The 17,107-nt window shown below is 45.1% G+C and overlaps 1 protein-coding gene across 15 annotated transcripts in view; it reads left to right on the forward strand.

The window, feature by feature from the left end:
- Positions 1-17,107, forward strand: part of HLCS (holocarboxylase synthetase) — a 234,429-nt gene that overhangs the window by 58,683 nt on the left and 158,639 nt on the right. The window lies entirely within an intron of this gene.

Here is a 17,107-nt window from a genome sequence, read left to right on the forward strand (position 1 = left end):
CAGTCTGCCTGCCTTGGCTTCCCAGGGTGTTGGGATTACAGGTGTGAGCCACTGTGTCTGGCCTCTTTATTAACTCTGCTTAGATGACCTTGAATCTGCTATAGAAGGAAATGGCAGAATTCAGGGTTCTATCCGATGTTTTCTTGGAATACAGATTATCTAAAGGATGGTGGTGCAAATGAATTTGAACGTGGATCTACACTGATTGAGGTGGTCTTTCCAGAGAAGGCTGAATTCCTCCTGCATCCAGTCACTGTGCTGTGGGTCAGTGTTTATAGACCTGGACCACAGAGACTGGGAGTGGAATTGGGTTTGTACTTTGCATTTGGATTTCTTTCTGGCATCCCTACTTAACAGATCTCAATCATCCCCATGGAATTAAGTTTCATGGAAGGATCTTGGCACCCAGTCATCTGCTAAATCCACCTGTCCATTCAGTTCCTCGCCTGCGTTAGGGATTGGATGGCTGGGCCCGCTTTCTGCTTCCTGTGCCTCTGTTGCTGGGAATCAAAGATCTCTCGCCACAGGGTGTCGCTGCTGAGCTAGGCTGCCTGGCATACAGAATCCTAGAACTATGAAGTTGTTCAGAGGTTTTTTTTCTCTCTATATCAGTTTCACATAGTATAATTTTATAGTTTTCTATTATATTGGTGGCACTTTCTTTTGGGTCTGCAGAAATTATTTCAATGTCCCAGTTAATAATATTCGTCTTGCATTCAACATTTACCATGTCCTAGATACTATTATAGTATGGGATATGAAATAACAAAATAAATATACCAGTTATCTAAATAGTTTTACTGTGTACCAGCTGTGTTTATACAGTTTGCTGCCTTGACACTTGCTCTTTATGACGAATAGCATGGAAGATTTATGTGCTTCTCTGTTGCTGTGTTATAACTGGAAAGAATAGCAGCAAGACCCAAGGAGAAAAAGTCCCTCACGTCAATGACACTTGGCTCTTGGCATTTGTGAAGGATGCGCTCCGAGGCTTTCGTCGATCCCAAACACCACGGTAGAGTGTGATTCCCACTGTAAAACCCAGTCATGTGTGACTTCATCAGCGTCATCATGCCTGACACCAGGAGGCGCAGGCTCTGGGCGGCCGAGCTGGGCTTCCTCCCACCAAGGCTTTCACAGTTCATGGAACCTCCCAGGAGCAGGATTGAGATTTGGATCCTAACAAAATGAACAAAAGTTAAACCATAAAACAAACACACGTTTGCTACACCTATCTCCGTAGAAAGAGGATTAGGCTGTGTGCGGCAGCTCACGCCTATAATCCCAATACTTTTGGAGGCTGAGGCCGGTGGATTGCTTGAGCCCAGGACGAAACCAGCCTGGGCAACCTGGCAAAATTTTGTATTCTTTACAAAAAATACAAAAATTAGCCAGGCATGGTGATGTGTGCCTGTAGTCGCAGCTACTCAGGAGGCTGAGGCAGGAGGATTGCCTGAGCCAGGGAGGTTAAGGCTATAGTGAGCTGTGATTGTGTCACTGCACTCCAGCCTGGGCAACAGAGACCCTGTCTCAAAAAAAAAAAGGAACAAGATTGGAAGGAAAAAGGAAATCTGTTATTTATTGAATGTATTTCTAGTGGAGTGCTTAAGGGTGATTTTTTTTTTTTTTTTTTTTTTTTTTTTTGAGACGGAGTTTTGCTCTTGTTACCCAGGCTGGAGTGCAGTGGCTGGCGCGATCTCGGCTCACCGCAACCTCCGCCTCCTGGGTTCAGGCAATTCTCCTGCCTCAGCCTCCTGAGTAGCTGGGATTACAGGCACGCACCACCATGCCCAGCTAATTTTTTGTATTTTTAGTAGAGACGGGGTTTCACCATGTTGACCAGGTTGGTCTCGATCTCTCGACCTTGTGATCCACCCGCCTCGGCCTCCCAAAGTGCTGGGATTACAGGCCTGAGCCACCGCGCCCGGCCTTTTAAGGGTGATTTTAATCATGTTTTAACACTTTCTCTGTATTTTTCAAACTTTCTATAATGATTGTATATTGCTTTTATAATGAGCCAAATTGGTTATTAAGAACTAAAAAACAAATGACTGTGTCATTGGACTTTGAAGGCATCTCACGCATGGTCACACTTGGATGTTAAAAGGCAGGGAATCTCATATAGGTATTGACACTTTGGCTAATATTAATATTTGTCATATTATTTAAAAAGATTTTGCTTTGACAGTAAAACCCATGACTATTGTTCATGGCCTGTGGCAGCCATGACTCCCACGGTTAATTGTGAGCTGTGAGCTGGTGTGGGGGCCTGCAAGCTGAAGTGCTCCCTTTGCTTCTGTGGGTGGAAGGTACCCCTGGTGTGAGTTCATAATTTGGGTGCCCCACCCCTACTTGGATGTTCCAGTTACTTGGCAGAGTCCTTTGAACTGTTTCTCCAAGACCACATATATGGGGACCTCTCCATGGCTTCCTCTCTGCAGATGTTGGTGGGTGAGAGAATGAAACGCCATGTGGCTGACTGCTGGGTGTCCTGGGTGGCATCACCTGGTGGCCGCCACATCTTCCCATTGCCAGTGGGAGATGGGCAGTGAGCAACATCACATCTTTTTTTTTTTTTTTTTTTTCCAACATCACATCTTCACTGTGCCGAGACATGAGTGTTTTTGAGAGACACCGATTTTGTAGAAGAAACACAATTCTTTCCCTCATAGAACACCAGAAAAAAATAATTATTTTATGTTTTATAGAAACATTTTAATAGATTTTATTTTCTATCAAATTTGATAGAAAATAATAGAAAACATAATTCTTTCCTAATTGAGAATCTGTTTTCCTTAGCTCTGCCAGAGCAATGGCAGACAGGGAGGGCACAGCGGCCGTGCTTCAAGGCGTCTCGTGGGGAGGGGCTGCTGGAGGGTTGCGACTGGCCAGGACCTGCACCTGTGTGTGGGGCAGAGCCAGCCCCCACCCTCCACCCCTGCAGAGTTGCCTGCCAGTGGGTCCCTTTTGATCCCCTCAGTGAGGCCAGAGGAAGTGGAAGAGGGTGGGATTGCCACCCCCAGGAAGGCTGGCACCTTTGCCTCGCGTAACTGGAGACCTTGTGCATTGCTCCCCTAGCCTGGGACGTCTGCTCAGGATCTGGGGAGCATGAGATTTTTACCAATATGAAAAATCTTAGGAACCCTGTGCGTGTTCACTGTGGCCAACAGTGGCTAATGGTGTGTAGGTGCTCTGAGAAAAAAAAGAATATGGCTGGACTCTTGGCAGGGGTCCTGTGTCCAGTTACCTTACCCTTGGGATCAAGATGTAGCTGTCGCAAGAAGTGACAACTGAGTTTGTTACTGAAATAACTGGGCAAAATCGCCGTGGTGTTTGTGTATGTGATTTTGGTAGCAGGGAGTTTGGAATGGATAATATGTACTTTTTTTTTTTTTTGAGATGGAGTCTTGTTCTGTTGCCCAGACTGGAGCGTGGTGGCACAATATTGGCTCACGGCAATCTCTCTCCTGGGTTCAAGTGATTCTCCTGCCTAAGCCTCCCAAGTAGCTGGGATTGTAGGTGCCTGCCACCACTTCTGACTAATTTTTTGTATTTTTAGCAGAGACGGTGTTTCACCATGTTGGTCAGGCTGATCTTGAACTCCTGACCTCATGATCCACCCATCTTAGCCTCCCAAAGTGTTAGGATTACAGGTGTGAGTCTCCATGCCTGGCCAGAATGGGTAACATGTACTTAAAATCAAAAACGAGTTACAACATTTCATTTTGATTTAACCTCGAATTTTTATTGTGAAAATTTTTTCCCCTAAAAAGCAAGTTTCGTTGGTAAGGATAGTTTAGATATTTGTAAACATATCAAAAAATGGGTACAAACCCTTCTACCCCAGGAAGTCCTTTATGTTACATTTTTTTATTTGTGTATATTTAAGGTGTGCAACATGATGATTCGATCCATGAACATACTGAAATGGGGGCTACTCTTCAGACGTTGGTTGCTCTCTGAAGAAACTGAGACTAAGTCACACCACGAAGTTGTTTCTCCTTCAGCTGGCCCCTTCGTGTAGCAAATATCTGTGTGCTTACTAAGTACAAGCCCTTGTACAGAAGTTTCTGTAAAACAGGGGATAATTCCTCATCTTTGTGGCATGTGTTCTAGTTAACCAAGCCGTTACCTGTATCCCCATCTCATTTGGGTCTCACAGTGACCCTGATAAGTAGGGCAGGGTGGGGAAGGAGTCCTTGCTCCTGGGAGAGGAGGCTGGCTTACAGGGCAGTGAAGAGGCTCATTATTATTATTATTATTATTATTATTTATTTTTTTTTTATTTTTGAGACAGAGTCTTGCTCTTGTTGCCTAGGCTGGAGTTCAGTGGCACGTTCTCAGCTCATGCAACCTCTGCCTCCTGGGTTCAAGCAATTCTCCCTCCTCAGCCTCCCAAGTAGCTGGGATTACAAGCGCCCACCACCACGCCTGGCTAATTTTTGTATTTTTAATAGAGACGGGGTTGCACCATGTTAGCCAGGCTGGTCTCAAACTCCTGACCTCAGGTGATCCATCCGCCTCAGCTTCCCAAAGTGAGGCAATGACAGGCGTGAGCCACCGCACCCAGCTTCATGTAGTTTTCTAATGAGTTAATTAGAATTCTCCACTTAAAAAAAAATCTTTGCCTGCCGTTTTCTTAGCATAGTATTTGATGTGGAATCCTCCCCTTCTCCCACTTTTAATCCTAGTTCTGAATCTCGAATGTATAGATATGGAGGAGCTTCGAGCATCACTTTAAAATACCGTTAAAAAATAATTTTTAGAGAGCCACATGCGAGAGCAAGTCAGAATTCCAGGTGCACCCTGAATAGCTCTTGACATGTGGCTGCCGTGGTCTTGTGCGGCTGTTTTACAATACGGCACCGGCTAAAGGCAGCTGGCAGATTAAAGCAAACATTTAAAAGCTTTTATAGCTATGAATGTTTTTAAGGGTCTTTCATATACCTCTTTCTGTCCTTTCTTTCTTCCCTCGCCCTTCACCTACACTGGAAATTTTTTGTTCACTTTGACTGACTTCCTCTTATCAAACATAATACCCGTGGCAAAAGGCGACATGATGGGTTTTGACATTGAATTGCAAAAGAAATCATACGCTGGGGGCTTTCCTGTGCTCCCTTTGGAATGTTTTATTTTTGTGCGAAGAAGGCTTTTCAGCTACTGTGCGTTCTGTCTTTTTACTTGAATCTTGTTTCCACAGGCGTGCCTCAAAGCAGTGCCTGCAGAGTAAATACCTGGGGCAGAGGTGTGTGCTTGTGGGAAATCCGCACAAACACTTGCGTTGTTTTCCACTTTTAATTCGTTTTGTGGTGATTCTGGCTTCTGTGCATTTTGGCCTTTGCTCTCTGGCCTGGGGAAGGGGATAACGTCTCTGAGGCCAAGGGAACGTTCCTGCTCAGCGCTTTCCTTCTTGGGATAGCATCTCGTCTAAGAAGGGTGGTTTGCTTTCCTATGTCTATTTATATCCACCATTTATGCAGTCACAAATTTGTGGATGGGAAGCGGCCTCTTTTGGAATAAAAAAATCCTCCAAGACCACATGCTTTTTGTCTCCTACCGGGGCTTCCTAATAGCTGCCATGTGTGAGCGGTCCGGATTCTGGCCTCACCTCCTGGGGAAGTTGGTGGAGACTGGCTCCAGAAGGGATTGGAACATTCTCACGAGCGGATTTTCATCTCCCAAGTTCAAAAACACATCCTAGGAATAAGGCCACACTGGTACTGGGTTAGAGAGCAGGATCAAAGGGCTCCTGTGATCAGGTGCAGGCTGAGGACCAGGGTTGGAGGTGGGTGCTGCAGCGTGGGGCGCCCCGCGATGACAGGGAACGGTGGAGTCTGGCGCTCCCCGGCCGGAACTGGTGGTGTCAGCTCAGGAATGTTGGGGTCTGAGACCTGAATCCCATTTGATAAATGTTCCCCTTCAGTTCTTGGGATGTGAATTATAGTTGGGGAGCACATTGTGTTTCCATGCGTGCTGATGCTTTGAGAATGCCTCCCGGAGAATTGCACTGTCTCAGAAAAACGTTTACGGTGTTTCGGGGGTTTCAAAACTGACAGGCAATTTGTGGACCTGAGTGGTATTGAATCCCCTGTTTCCCCCACCTGAGTGTGAAGAGGGGAAAAAACTTGGGGTACAAGGACTGTGCTCCTGTGCCAGAGCTCAGCCAATGTGGGGCAGCGCCAGGCGGATTTCACGTGCTTCCTTGTGAAAGCAGGAAAACTCAGCCAAGGTTAGTGCGTCTGTCTGTCCCTGAGGCACTTTCTCCTGGGAATGAGAAGGGACGGCTCCTTGCTTCTGAGTGGGGAATTTCTTTGTTTAGTTGTTGTGGCTGCCTGTGTGTGGTTGCGTCTCTCCAGGTACCGTGTGCCGGGTTTGGCCACAGAGAGCTGTCCAGGTACTGCATGCTTCCAGTACAATTCTGTGTGATCCCTTCGTTGGCCTTGTGGGTATTTTCTTTCTTTAAATATTTTCAGGCTTTGGTTTAATAATATAATCAGTGGAAGGGATATTGGAGTTTCCGTTCCACAACATACACATATACCAAAGCATCATGTGGTATACCAGGAATGTATATCTTTTTTACTTGTCAATTAAAATAAATATTTTTCTTCTAAAAAAGAAATATGAGGCGGCCGGGCGCGGTGGCTCAAGCCTGTAATCCCAGCACTTTGGGAGGCCGAGGCGGGTGGATCACGAGACCGAGAGATCGAGACCATCCTGGTCAACATGGTGAAACCCCGTCTCTACTAAAAATATAATAAAAAAAAAAAAGAAATATGGGTGTTAAAGACTATAATTTCAGTTCTTATTGATCATTGGAGTTGCTGTCCCTTACCAAAAATTTCTACAGTTCAAATTTTATTTTGTGAATCGAGGAACATGCCTTTAATTTAAAATGACATAGAGTGCATTTTAATTGATACTTTTAAGGGTATTTGAGTTTTTAAAATTTCAACCATATTAATATATTTATTTATTTATTATGACTTGTATATACATATACATTTATTTATTTAAATGCATATGTCTGTTTAACCAGAACTACAAAATAACGTAGGATTGCTGAGTTGGAACGTGCCTTTGTGGCGCGCTCATTTCCCCATTTCCCCATTTCCCCTCGAGAGTGGGAGAAAACGGAGGGTAGCGGGTCTGGGGATTGCTGGTAAAAGGGAAATGCACTTTCCCTTGATACAGGGAGGCTCACAGCACAATCTTGTTGTGTAGGTGTTCATGTCTCTGGTGGGTCTCTGGTATATGTGTCCAAGTGCAGGGGGCAGGGGCTGTGGGTGAAGAGGAGGGCTGCTTTGGCATTGTGCTGTCGCGCCTCTGAGGCTGAGATTCAGATTGTAGGTGTGGGTGAAAGAACGGCGTTCCCCATTGGCAGTCAGCTAGATCGCTGGATCCTGCACATGCCCATCATGGGACCCTTGTCAGTTTCACCCACCAGGAGGCTTTCCTGAGCACTGGTCTATAAAAACTTTAGTTTAAACCAACCTGCCTCCTGTGTGCATTAAGTAAAAGTTTAAAAAATTAAAATTAAAGTTGAGAGTGAATGTTCTTTTTGAGATGGAGTCTCACTTTGTCGCCCAGGCTGCCGTGCAGTGGAGCTGTCTAGGCTCACAGCAACCTCTACCTCCCGGGTTCAAGTGATTCTCCTGCTTCAATCTCTTGAGTAGCTGGGATTATAGGCATGTGCCACCATGCCTGGCTAATTTTGTGTTTTTAGTAGAGATGGGGTTTCACCATGTTGATCAAACTGGTCTCAGGCTCCTGACCTCATTATCCACCCGCCTCAGCCTCCCAAAGTGTTGGGATTATAGGCGTGAGCCACTGCGCCTGGCCAAAAGTGAATATTCTTCTCAGAAAACTTATTGGGTTTGCCTTTCTATGCTCTAGGTAAACATTTGGTAAGTTGCTCTCTTCCCTGAACAAAAATGAACCCTATGTGGAACAGTTCACTGAAAAGTAATCGAATGATGGGACCATTGATCCCCCTTCCTGTTTTTCATTTCTGTAAATAAGAAAAGTTTTTCTGTAGCTTTTTAGTTCATAAATGCTTTAAAGGTCGAAGGTCTATAATTTTGAAGGTTTTTCTCTGTGTATTTTTTTCTTCTGTGATGTTGGGGTTAGGTATAGTGTCTCAGATTGGCCAGATGAATTTGTCTGGGTAGATGGCTTTAAAAAATTTTTTAAAATTTCAATTTAATGGGTTTGTAGTAGGTGTATGTATTTATGGGGTACATGAGATGTTTTGATACAGGCATGCTGTGCATAATAATCACATCATATAAAATGGGGTATAAATCACCTCAAGCATTTATCCTTTGTATTACAAACAATCAAATTATACTTTTAGTTATTTTAACATGTACAATTAAATAGTTATTGGCTACAGTTCACCCTGTTGTGCTATGAAGTACTACGTCTTATTCATTCATTCTTTCTGTTTTGGCATCTATTAACCATCCCCATCTCTGCTCCACCCTCCCACTAGGTAGATGTCTTTTTTTTTTTTTCTTGAGACAGGGTCTCTGTCACCTAGGTTGGAGTGCAGTGGCACAATCATGGCTCACTGCAGTCTTGAACTCCGAAGCTCAGGTGATCTCCCACCTCAGCCTCCCTAATAGCTGGGAGTACAGGCACATGTCACCATACCTAGCTAATTTACTTTTATGTTTTGTAGAGATGGGATCTTACTTTTTTTGCCCAAACTGGTCTCAAATTTCTGAGCCCGGACGATCTTTCCGCCTCAGCCTCCGAAAGTGCTGGCATTATAGGTATGAGGTACTGTGCCTGGTTGGTCACTAAACTCCAATGACCAAACCCTTCTCTATTCTGTTGGGAGGAAAGGTAGACAAGATGACTTTTCTAATCCTTTCCAGGACTCTCTGCAGTATTTATGCTGGTCTTAGCAAAGCAACCAGACAAAAAAACAATTTTTTTTTTAAACTTTTTAAGCAGTTCCTTTGAATGCATTCTTTTCTAAGAATCTGTGGTTATTAGCATTTCATCTTTATATTGGAACAAGTTAAAATCATAGATAGACACTTCTTCACAGTTAATTTCAGCACAATGAAAGAATGTTTTACTCTCTGCTTTATTTTTATTTATTTCAGGCTAATTCTCTAATTGTACTGTTAATTTAAGAATTATCAGTGCACTGCATAGCAGGCTCAAATTTACAAAGAAGCTGTATTTTCAAAGCTTGTGTACTAACTTGTCTTTTAACAACTTGGTCCCCATTATTTGTGACAGTTGGGTTTTCCTAGCAGCTCATGTATGCCCTCATGCTCCATAATGCAGTTAAACCATAGGAAATCATCTGGTCTGTTTCTGTGCCACATTCTGGCTTGCTGGGGCACGTGTGTGGTGGGAACATTTTGAGTATCTCTTTCTATTTCTCCATCGTTCAACTCAGGACATAGCAACCATATCTCGGACATTGCTCAAAAACATCAAATTGGATACCTAGCAATACCATGGCATAGGACTTAATTAATTTGCCTTGGTAGGTTAATACTTTTCTTATCTTTAAGAAAACTTTTTTTTTCTTTCAAAGTAACCGTTGAATTTTATACACAAGTAAAAGAAAACATTTCATAGCAAATTTTCAATTATACAAAAGTAAACATAAATAATGCAGGGAATTCTTCTGTACTCAGCACTCTCCTTCACAGTTACCATTTATGGCCAATCTCATTTCCCTTCTTCCTACCCACTTCTCCTCCAGTAATATTTTGAAGGAATTCCCAGATCCTGTTTCAAATCTCTCTGCGAATATTTTAGAATGCGTCTGTGTAAGATATGAGCTCTGTTTAAAAACATAATCACAATTCCACTGTCACGCCCAAACTTCATATAATGTCATGTCCAGTCAGCCTTCCAGTTTCCAATTAGGCATATTTAAAGACGAACTGTAGTTATCTATGCATTGTGTATAATAAGCACGCGTGTATAATAAGCACGTTGGTTCCGTGGCAAAACAAATGTGAGAAAGAAACAACTGATCTAAACCTCTGTGACTTTTTTTTTTAGGCAAAGTTAATTTCTCTGTCCCTGTTGAATGCTGCATTTTACGCCCCAGTTACAAGGCCATTCTGAAAATAGCAGCGAGTCGCCAGTTTGAATAACAAGCAAAAGAACCCTGAATGTTGAAATATGGGAGTTTTGTTCTAACTCTCACTTTTTCAAAACTGCACATGAGTTTCTCACCCTCTCTTTTCTGCATGCTAAGTCCTGAGTCTCTTTATCAGGGACGGTATTGATTTTTGCTCTGTATGCTTTCAGTTTGGGTTGATGTTTAGCCTTTGACCCAGCCACTTTCTTACAATAAACAGTTTGTTGATGAGAGCAGCTGCTCAGCAGATTGTTTCCAGATTGTTCTCTGACGGCTGAGGACAGAGTGCACCTTACGAAGATGTTGGCTTGAAGCGGATGGCGTCTCCTTCTTACCCTCTCTGCCTTTGAAGCCAACTGTCAGCCTCTGATCATTCCTCTATTTATATCCAGTGAAATGGTGTGAATCTGTGGCACTAGAAATCAGGCCTCACCTACAATCCTGAATATTTAATTTTCTTCTCTGAATGAATGGTCGCAGCATTTTCTAGAAGTTTTTGCCATATGGAGCAATTCCTTACGTTGCAGGAAGAATTTCTGGCGCTCAGTGCATGGGAGTTAGTGTACCGTGGGGTGCTATGTAAGAAAGTAGACAAGCCGGGCTTTATTTTGTGCAGGAATCTGTGCTCCTTGAATATTTAAAGGGTTTCTATGCAAGTGAGGAATGCGATTACTTTCAAACTGAGTACGTAATTATCTGCCTTGTGACTTGAACCCTTTTAAAACAGATTCTCTTTATTTATTTTTCTACTTTTGAAAGAGAGTACTTCTTTTTTTTTTTTTTAATGCAAGAGACAGATCATCCAATGACTTGGTGATTTACATTGCCCAAAGTCACAGCTTCGTTTGGGTTTTGCTGCTTCCCCAGTCACCCCCAGCTGTTACCTAGAATGGCCTGTCTGCTTGCAGCGACCTTCATTAAGAAGGGAAGGTCCGAGCTTTCAGCGTCAGAGCCAACACTTTTTACTAAACTGGCCACCAGAGGCTGCTGTCAGAATGGTGAGGCTGAGCTCACCTCCCTGGAGGCAAGTTTACTTTTTCTACAACCAGTAAATTTTGTTAAGCTACCAATCCTGGTTTCAGAACTCAGGTCTCACTACACAGCCTCCAGTCACCAAGCATGCTTACGGCTGTAGCCCTTCCAGCCAGGTATGACGTAGGACCTGGACAGAATTCAAGACCTAAGATTAAGACTTGTGTGTTTTTCATTCGGTGCCAATAAGCTGTTATTAATGCACTGATTCCACATATACTGAACAGCTTCATGAAATGCGCTGGGGTTTGTCCTCGGGGAAAGCGCGCCCTGCACTTGGGCTGTGCAAGATCCCGGCCCCCGGAGGGACGGCTCCGGCTCCGTGAGGATGGAAGTCTGTGGTTTTTCAGGGAGGTGTCCTTGCTGCCGAATAGCAACCCTTCCCCGGCGCAGGCAGCACGAAGGCTTGTTCAGATCAAAAAGCTAAAAGATATCCTTCATTGCCGTTTTGCTTTTTGATTCTTTATGAAGGCTGTTTCTTTGATGATTCCAGGATTAACAGCAGAACAAAAATCCACAGCTCACGTAGGAGCTGGCAGGGCCTTTCAAGCTTCTGGGGAAAATCCTTTATTTCTCCCCAATTTTTTGTTAAAAAATATTAAAACTGAAGAAAAGGGAAAAGAGTCGTATATCTACCCCACAATTCCCATGGAACTTTCTCCTGGATTTACCACTGGTGAACCTTTTGCCACATTTTCCTGATAAAGGGCCTTTTGTTTTGGTTTTGAACATGCATATGTTGCTGCCTTTAGGTAAACCACAAAGCCCAGACCCTGTTGTGAGTTGTTTCTCGGAGTGAGAGGCTTTGACATCTTTGCTTCCAGGAGTTCAAGAGAACAGCGCTAGTTTCTGCTTCGCTCTGGGAGTATTTGTTTTATTTGAAGTAAAAGCAGTAGCCTACTGGTTTGTGATGGTTCCTTATGGCCCTGTACCACCTTACTGGTTGAGGGGCATATTCCATCTTCATATGAACCAGCATTTATAAAGCACGTTTGTTTAAAGTTCTTAGGGTAGTAAGATTTTAAGTTTTAAATTGGCCAGGTGTGGTGGCTCATACCTGGAATCTCAGCACTTCAGAGGCTGAGGTAGGAGGATCGCTTGAGTCCAGGAGTTCAAGTCCAGCCTGGGCAACATAGTGAGATCCCACCTCTACCAAAGATAAAAAAAAATTGGCTAGGCATGGTGGTGTGCACCTATAGTCCCAGGTACTTGGGAAGCTGAGACGGGAGGGGTGCTTGAGCCCAGGAGTTGAGTTTGTGATCACGCCACTGCACTCCAGCCTCAGCAACGTGTTGAGCAGGCAAGACCCTGTCTCTTAAAAAAAAAAAAGTCTTAAATTACAGAACATAAAAAATCTTACAGCCAGATGCTGTGAGGACGAATAGTTGATCTATTATACTCAACAAAGGGATTCTACCCCTCTGATCTAGGAAAACTCCACTGACGATCACGTCACCGATATAGGATTTGAATTTTTCCTTTCGATTTCCTAATCCGAGTATTGTGACTTGGAACCTTAGATCTAGTCACTTCCATTAGAATTTTTTTAGGTGGTTTGTGTAAGTGCTGTTGTTGTATTATTTGTATAAATATCTGTTTTCCACATTAAACTGTCATGTGAGATGATTTGAAAGCAAGGACCATATGTTGTTAATCTTTGTAACCCTTTCCCAGTGTTTTGCTTATAGTAGGCATTTAGTAAGCGCATTTTATTTGGACGCTTACAAAGTGTTTGGCTTTTCCCGCTAACGGATTGGAAGCTGATTCCTTTGGCTCCCATCACTGAGAGTGCCGAGAGGCCCTAGGGACAGGCTGACAGGGCACAGCCCACCCTGCCCTGGCGGCTGCCCGTGCAGTCCAGCTGTTTATCCAGGGAGAGCAGGATAAATAACCTCACAGGTTGTTAGGTTATGGTTATTCTCAACAATCATTTCTAGAGGAATCAGCTGTGGACATACCAGAGGAAACTGACCAGATGGAGTTTCAGGGAAAAGTTGGAATCGTTTTGTGTGTTATTAAAAAAGCTTTTCAATTTAGAAACTGTGCTGTGTACAAACCGGGCAGTTAGCTCCTTTCTCTTATAAACGAACGTACTTTCTGAACCAGAGCTTCTTAGACCACGGCCTTGAGTGTGTGGGTTTAGATCTGCCCTCTCCTTGCACACCTAGGGCAGTGTTGGATGCCACTCCTCTCTCTCCTGCCAGGCCCTGGCCAGGTGTTGTTCCCTGGGGTTCTCTGGATTTTCCTGAGTGTCATGGTGACAGTCAGTTGGACCAGTGAACCTTTGCTAAGATAAGGCCCTGGAGCAGAAAGCTCTTGGCCTCCTGATATGGGGCCGCTTCTCTCTTTTCAGGTAACATATATTTTAACTCTGGCATCCTAACACAATGTTAAAACTTCAACTGAGAATTAAACAGTGGAGGTTAAACATTGAATCTTGAAGCTCAGTTTTGCCAGAGAGAGATGTTCTCGTTTTCTCATTAGAAAAATGAAGAAGCTGGCCAGGCACGGTGACTCACACCTGTAATCCCAGCACTTTGGGAGGCCGAGGCGTGCGGATCACAAGGTCAGGAGTTTGAGACCAGCCCGACCAACATGGTACAGCCCCATCTCTACTAAAAATACAAAAATTAGCCAGGCATGGTGGCATGCACCTGTAATCCCAGCTACTCAGGATGCTGAGGCAGGAGAATCGCTTGAAACCGGGTAGGCAGAGGTTACAGTGAGCCAAGATGGCGCCATTGCATTCCAGCCTGAGTGACAGAGGCAACTCCGTCTCAAAAAAAAAAGAAAAAAGAAGCTGAGGTCAGCCCAGGTAGTGCCTCGCTTGGCCTCCCGGCTGGTGGTGGCAGAGCTGAGGACAGGATCCTGTGCCAGGGTCCCCTGCCCCCACAAGAGGCCCAAGTGGGGCTGGCAGGTAACAGACAAATAGCTGAGGATGGTAGGGCCGGGGGACATGTCAGCATCGGAAGGAAGAGGACGTGTGAATGGTCACATTGGTGTGCGTGTTGGCTAGGATGGGCCACCTCTGGGTGCCTGGGGCAGGGCTGCCTGTGGGTCCCGGTGCTCAGCCCCAGCATTGTCCGTGCTCTCCACCCCACGTTGCCTGCTCGGTCAGAAGCCTGTTTGTGCCGGGCTGAGGCTTAATGAAGGCCCTGGAGACTCTGGGGATGTTGGTCCCGCACCCACGAGCCCCGTGCATGGAAGTTCGCGCCTCTTATTGTGGGAGGCGGTGGCTGAACCTCTCTGTTAGAGCCGAGCCTGGCTTTCTCTTTGGTCTCTGCACTTGCAGAATAGATTCCGCCTCTACAATGAGCCTATTTGGCCCGGTGGAGGTGTGATGCCTATAAAACCAGCCTCGTTAGAAATGCCTTATTCACTCTCCGCTTTTACTGTTCCAGTCAAGCCTTTTGTGGTCTTTGCTAGTTGGCAAGTAACAAAAAAATGCAGTAAATCCTGGGCCTTTCAGCATCTGAGCCTGAGCTATCACTTTACATTATGAAAGGAAGACCGTTTAACGGACATTTATTGAGTGCCTACTGTGTCCCAGGCACTGGGGATCTAGAAAGCACTGTGGCAAGTTCAGCCCTGGAGGAACTCATATTCCTGAGAGTTAGATAGCCGATGACGTTGATCCTTTGGAGTTGCAGAATCGCCATTCCAGGTGTGGGCTAGTCGCTAGATCAGGCTGTGTAGAAATTCACGTTATTGCTGTGCAGGGCTGGATGTGAGAGGGACATAACCAGCGAGCCCACCTGGCCAGATGGGCGGGCCCCTGGACTGTTTACCTGTTGGCCCATCCCCGGGCTCCCATGCCCCTCACTCTGGTTGCTTCTCATCACTGGCTGCTCCGGCAGGAGATTGATGGGCAGGAGTTGAGAGAGGCTCAGGTGTTCATATTATTTCCCGTTAGCAGCTCCGCCTCTTGCTCCTTAAGTCCCTTGCTGGGTCCAAGTGCTTTGCCACCCCTTCCTTGCTCTTGGGTTCTCTTACCTCTGCCCACAGTCCTTCCGTGATGGTATCCTTGTGAGTATGGCACCTCCTTCCTGTAGAAACCGGATAGGGGTGAGGTCAGCAGTAGCTCACTTACATGATAAAAGCTTTGTTTCCTTGTGAAAGCGTACTTATCCTCTTAGAGCCTGTCTAAGTAGACACAGTGAGTGGTACCGCCAAGGTTCAAATTCAACTTTCTTTTCTTTTTTTATTTTTTTTGTGAGACAGAGTCTAGCTCTGTCACCAGGCTGGAGTGCAGTGGCGCGATCTTGGCTCACTTCAGTCTCTGCCTCTCGGGTTCCAGCAATTCTCCTGCCTCAGCCTCCCGAGGGAGGGGACTACAGGTGTGCACCACCACGCCCAGCTAATTTTGGGATTTTTTTAGTAGAGACAGGGTTTCATCATGTTGGCCAAGATGGTCTTGATCTCTTGATCTTGTGACCTGCCTGCCTTGACCTCCCAAAGTGCTGCAATTACAGGCATGAGCCACCGTGCCTGGCCAAAATTCTTTTTTTTTAAGACAGAGTCTTGCTCTGTCGTTCAGGCCGGAGTGGCACAGTGGCCCATGATCTCGGCTCACTGCAGTCTCCACCTCTTGAGTTCAAGTGATTCTCCTGCCTCAGCCTCCCAAGTAGCTGGGACTACAGGCACCTGCCACCACGCCTGGCTAATTTTTGTACGTTTTAGTAGAAATGGAGTTTCACAATGTTGGCAAGGCTGGTCTCAAACTCCTGGCCTCAGGTGATCTGCCTGCCTGGGCCTCCCAAAGTGCTGGGATTACAGGCATGAGCCACTGCACCCAGCCAAATGCAAGTTTCTCTTACCAAATGCTCTGCTCCCACCCCTGCCCGCTGCCCTTCTCCCTCCCCCAGCTCTGAGCCATACACATCCATTTTGTGTTTATTCATAGTTGCATATTATATCGAGTTTATATCTTTGTGATGCCATCAGCATTTTGATTGTGGTAAGTAGGCAAAAACCCTGATTTGCTGCAGTTTGGGGTAGGTAGGTCTCTGTGGGGACTGTGGGATAGGAATTAGAGCAAGGATTTGGGAGCCAGACAGATCTGATTTCATGGGTGAAATCCCAGCTCTGTGCTGTACCGCCTGTGTGGTTTGTGCAGTCATTAATGCTGTCTGGGGCCCCGTTTCTTCTGCTGTGGATGGTGCTAATGATGCAGAGGTGTCGCCTGGAAAGGACAGGGGATTTTGTATCCACAGCACCTAGCAGTGCTTGGCATGGGATGGGTATGCAGAAAAGTGGTGCCTTTCACACTGTTGCTGTGGCTGAATGGGTGCCTAAGCAGAACTTAAAATCATTTAGCAGAAGAAGTAGGTGGAAAGTCACTTTGGAAACGGCTTCTGTTCTGAGAGGTCCCTTGAGTGGCTTCTCTTGGTGATACTCAGGGACAGCAAGGAGGGGGACCCCGAGGAGAGCACAGCGAGACCCTTCGTTTGCCCGTGCAAGCTGCTGCCCTGTTGTTCCTCCTGGTCTGCAGGACTAATTGATGGAGGGGGATGGTGGTTAATTGCACAGAGGACAGCTTTGTGAGAGTAAAGGGAATGAGACCTTGACTCTTCTCTCTCTCCCTTTCTTTCTTTATTGTGATAAAATATATATAATGTAAGTTTACTGTTAGAACCATCGAAGTTTCTGGTTCAGTGGTGTAAATTATACCCACACCATTGTGCAACCATTTTCACTCTCTATTTCCAAAACTTTTTTTTAAAGCATCTTAAACAGAAACCGTAACAATGAATCAAGATTTCCCCTTCCCCTGCAGCTCCTGGTGACCTCTGTTCTACTTTCCGTTTTTGTGAGTTTTCCTATTCCGGATATTTCATACAGGTGACATCATACAATGCTTGTCCTTTTGTGTCTGGCTTTCATTTCATTAATATAATGTTTTCAAGGTCCATCCATGCTATAACATGTATCAGAACTTCATGCCTTTTTTGGGGGGCT

This window comes from Saimiri boliviensis, chromosome 18 (assembly GCF_048565385.1).
Source record: "Saimiri boliviensis isolate mSaiBol1 chromosome 18, mSaiBol1.pri, whole genome shotgun sequence".
Classification (NCBI taxonomy): domain Eukaryota; kingdom Metazoa; phylum Chordata; class Mammalia; order Primates; family Cebidae; genus Saimiri; species Saimiri boliviensis.